General features: G+C 37.1%; 1 long non-coding RNA gene across 1 annotated transcript; it reads left to right on the top strand.

Annotated features, from left to right (window-relative positions):
- Positions 1 to 2,723: 2,723 nt before the first annotated feature.
- LOC124887255 lies at positions 2,724 to 3,932 on the top strand. The gene is made up of 2 exons (XR_007044638.1): positions 2,724 to 3,323; positions 3,734 to 3,932. It is a non-coding gene; the product is annotated as an uncharacterized LOC124887255 (long non-coding RNA).
- Positions 3,933 to 4,871: the final 939 nt, after the last annotated feature.

Genomic DNA, 4,871 nt, shown 5'->3' with positions numbered 1-4,871 from the left:
TTCTTCTCTTTATTTTTATTTTATTTTCTTGAGTCATTTATCCAAATTAAAAAAATTATTGTCATTTTCCTCGTCTTTGAGTCAAGTCCATATCAAAACAAGTGAGAAAAGATTTCAAAACTGGCTACCAGATTTTTCAATTGCAAAAAGCAAAACAAAGGCCAAAACATGAAAGAGACATGATTGTGAGCCAAAATAAGGCATACAGAAAGTTCTGTCAAAGACAAGTCTGGGAACTCATGGAAATACCAAAGTTCAAAGGGTTTATCTGAAGAGCATGGCAAAACAAAGATATTGTATCTATTGCAAAGTCACTCTTAATAATATGAGTTTGGGTTGATGATGCATCAAGTCAATGATATATATAATGGTTGGAAGAAAGGTTAAATGTGATGACGGCAAGAGCATTTTCCACGAAAGCCAAAGCCACAAACCAACCACCATGTTTTTAAACTCACAACCTTTCTTTGTATAAAACAGGAGCACATGTTACCTTCAAATCAAGGATTTTAAAGCCTAAACATCAAGGCCCGTAATTTTTTACTTTTACAAATGCAGGAAGCAATGTTGCTGCACAGGTTTGATAATTAAATCATGGTAAAAATTCATCATCTTATATCCCTCGGAGACACACTTTCTTGTCCAGGAATTTCAGTTTTCATTTGTTGGGTGATACACTTCTTAAATTGAACTTTCACTCCTAGAAGACGTACTTTCTAGTCGATTAATCCCCTTTGACTCTTAGAAGGTGTACCTTTTAGTTGAGTCATTTTCCTTAATTCCTATAACACGTACCTTTTAGTCGAGTCATCACCCTTGACTCCTATAAGATTTACCTTTTAGTCGAGTCATTCCCTTGATTCCTAGAAGACGTACCTTTTAGTCGAGTCATCACCCTTGATTCCTATAAGACGTACCTTTTAGTCGAGTCATCTCTCTTTGATTCCTATAAGACATACCCTTTAGTCGAGTCATCTCCCTTGATTCCTATAAGACGTACCTTTTAGTTGAGTCATTTTCCTTGACCCCTAGAAGACGTACCCTTTAGTCGAGTCGTTCCCTTTGATTCCTATAAGACATACCTTTTAGTCGAGTCATTTTCCTTGATTCCTATAAGACGTACCTTTTAGTCGAGTCATTTCCCATGACCCCTAGAAGACGTAACTTTTAGTCAAGTCGTTTCCTTTGATTCCTATAAGACGTACCCTATAGTTGAGTCATCTCCCTTGATTTCTATAAGATGTACCTTTTAGTCGAGTCATTTCCCTTGAACCCTAGAAGACGTACCTTTTAGTCAAGTCGTTTCCTTTGATTTCTATAAGATGTACCCTTTAGTCGAGTCATACCCCTTGATTCCTAGAAGGCGTACCTTTTAGTCAAGTCATTTACCTTGAACCCTCGAAGACGTAACTTTTAGTCGAGTCATTCCCTTTAATTCCTATACGACGTACCTTTTAGTCGAGTCGTTCTCTTTGATTCCTATAAGATGTACCTTTTAGTCGAGTCATTCCCCTTGATTCCTATAAGACGTACCTTTTAGTCGAGTCATTCCCCTTGACCCCTAGAAGACGTACCTTTTAGTCGAGTCAATTTCTTTGATTCCTAGCAAACGTACCTTATAGTCGAGTCATTATCCTTGATTCCTATAATGATATGACTTTCACAAAAGTCCTTTGATGATAAACTAGAGCAAAATTTAATTCTTGTTTTTGAAACTTTACTTTTCTGGCAAACATAATTTCTCTTTATAATAATTTTTGTTTGGGATAATCTTCTTTCCAGTTTTGATATGATTCCAGGAGCCTTCCCGAAGCACAGGGTGAATAAATGGAAAACCAAGCAACAGGGTGAAGAAATTAAAAGCATAGCAACAAGTTGATGAAACAACAAGTCATGAACCCACCTGGAGAACCGGGTGTAGAAATTGAAAAGCATAGCAACAAGTTGATGAAATAGCAAGTCAGAACCTGCCTGGAGAACAGGTTGTAGAAATTAAAAGGCAAGCAACAAGTTGAAGAAATTGTAAGTCAGGATCCCGCCTGAAGAATAGGGTGATGAAACTCAAGTCAAGAGTCCAAAATAAGTTATGTAGATAGGTTTTTGTAATTTCATTTATGTTTTTAACTTGTAATTTTTATTTTGGATGTAATGACAGAGCTGCGGACCGGAACGTCGATGGAACCTCACTCGACTCTCCAATTCGGTATTGTCCCTCTTTTTCAAATCTTTTGAAATACCCGTCACTTGATTCCTCCATAACTTGGGTGGGTAGGACGTCCTAAGTCAGAACTTAGTTGCTCTTTTTCCTTCTGTTTATCTGAATAATGGCCGGGATAAAATTTTATCTCGTTGTCTACTTCTTTGTCTGAAAACACTTCGTGTTTCCATTCAAAGGGGGCATGATGTAGACACCTAATTTCGCCCCTCCCCGATATTATTTTAACCCATATTAACTTATCCTACTGCTTACCCTACCCCGTATGATAATCCCTTCGCAAAAAGACAAAAAAACATAACAAACCAACAACCTACCCTATCAAATGGCAACACCTCACCTTACTACCTACCTACTCCACGTGACCCCACCATCCTAACCCCTTAACAGAATTGGAAAAAGACATATATAGAGGAACATCATAATCAATTGGGGGAGGCTATTTTGCTTCTTATTTGGATTCTTATAGACAATTCCAGGAAGGTCCATGGAAAAAAAGAAGGCATCTTCCATTTTTATATTAATATAATTAACATCCAGTAACAAAGGAGGGAGGACACAAGATTGATTTCTCCTTCACTTTTTCACACAACATAGGCACCAGAAGGTTTTGTTCTTCCTTTTATTCTCCACTCATCCTCATGCATACGACACTCCTCCACCCATCTCTCACCCATCTCACACCTATCACTCATTATACACCCTCACAGAAGATGAGAGAGAGGGGGACAAATGCAAATACAAGAGCTGGGGGGAACACACTATTTCTTTTTCCTTTTTTTTTATTTTGGGATCTTTTTCTTCTTCGTGCACAGAAAGCACACGCAAATAGGGGCTGATGACCTTTAGCCCCTTTTTCTTTTAGGTAGAAGATAAACACACTAAAAAGGGGACCCATTTTTATTTTCTTTTCCGTCGTTTCTGTTGGATTTCGATGTCGAGCTCGAAGAGCTTTTTCAGTTGAGGTCGTTCGTCGAGGTTCTTGATTCTAGTTACCGGCTTGTCGTCAATTTCATCTTGCTCAACTATGAATCTGGTTCATGGATTGAATTCAGAATCACATTCATTCCATTCGAGTTTGTGAATTGAAATCGAAAGCCACATTAAGGTCTATTCCTTTTCTCTTCCTTCACTAATCTGTAAGTTATTGATACTCCGTGACTTGGATCTGTGGTGTTTGAATTTTGTTTTAGTTGATTTGGACACATTTGAATCATCATAAATGATTGTTGATAGCGATTGATTGATTGGATGAATTAGATAATTAAATGAATCAGACTTAATTTAGGGTGAATCATGATTTTGGGATGGTATTAAAAATTGTCTAATCGAAAATTTCATTTTGTTTATTTGGATTGTTAATTTTGATTCATGGATGTTATTAAATACAATAGTATCATGTTTAGGTCGACAATTGATAGACAAATATAAATGGGTTAGGTAAAGTTTATGACTTGCGATCGTTAAATAATGAAAGTGTTTTGTTGAAATGCGTTGGTTTATGTTTTTGGATTGAAGTGTATTCATTTGGCTGGGGAATGTCTCGACGTACTATGTTGGCAGAAGACATTCGTGAGAAAGGACCGAGGCGTCGGGTAAAGCCGGAGAGCATAGTTAGGATTAGTATAGGTTAAATAGGATTTATTTTTGCATTTTTATTTATTTTTGGGACTGTATAATTGGACTGAACACTATACTTTTATTCGTTTTGTTTGGTTTGTTGGTTTGATTGCTTTACGTGCTTCTTTGTGGTTTGTACATTTGGAGTGTCAAAATTAGCCGATACGTTCCATCAAGCGACCGTGGTCGAACCACGAGATCGAGGGGTCCTAACACCTTCCCCTTGGTCAACAGAATTTCTTAGCCAAAATCTCTGTTTGCAAGCCAGTTTAAAGAGTCAAATTGTTTTGAAAAGGATTTTTCAAAGGTGACTTGGCACACCGGATTATGCCAAGTGGCGACTCTGTGCTTTGAATGTAAAAAAAAATTCTTTTTTCGGAATGAATCTTCATTTTGTCACTTTAATAATAAAAACCCTTTCAAACCTTAAAACGAATCTTTTGGTCAGAAAAAGGGGTGTGACACCTATTCAGGGCAACAAAGGTACAATATAAAGTTTGGTTATTATCGTATTAAAAATCTTGAAGCATTTATAGCTTCCAACAATTAGGATTCACTTTGTTTCGTAACTAACATTCAGTTCAAGTTTAAAGATTCTTGTAAACTAAAATGCATTGCGTAGTTTTATCGTAGTTGTTACTATTTCTATTTTATAAGTATTTTCTTATTGGTTAAACCTAAAACCGAACCTTTAAGGATAAAAAATTGATAAACCAGAACCGATAAAAAAATATCTTATTGGTTGGTTATTGGTTTTACATATTTAAAACTCAAAAACTGATAAATCGAATTAATAACACGTAAAACCGAACCGAACCAAACCGATCGATGCACACCCCTAGCCTAGTATGGGCCGATGGGGCTATTTCGATGGTTAAACGGGCAAAACAACGCGAATGGGCAATTTTTGGGCAAAATTGGTTTTTATAGCCTAAGGTTCAGGGGTGGGCCCGAGGCCTGGGCGTGTTTTGGGTAAAAATCAATTGGGGGACTTCAAGAAGACTCTAGAGTGGCCTAGTATGGGTTGGAGGGGTTG

This window comes from Capsicum annuum, chromosome 9, assembly GCF_002878395.1.
Source record: "Capsicum annuum cultivar UCD-10X-F1 chromosome 9, UCD10Xv1.1, whole genome shotgun sequence".
Classification (NCBI taxonomy): Eukaryota; Viridiplantae; Streptophyta; class Magnoliopsida; order Solanales; family Solanaceae; genus Capsicum; species Capsicum annuum.
The sequence above is the reverse complement of the archived record's forward strand: the minus strand, read 5'-3'. Positions and strand labels throughout refer to the sequence as shown.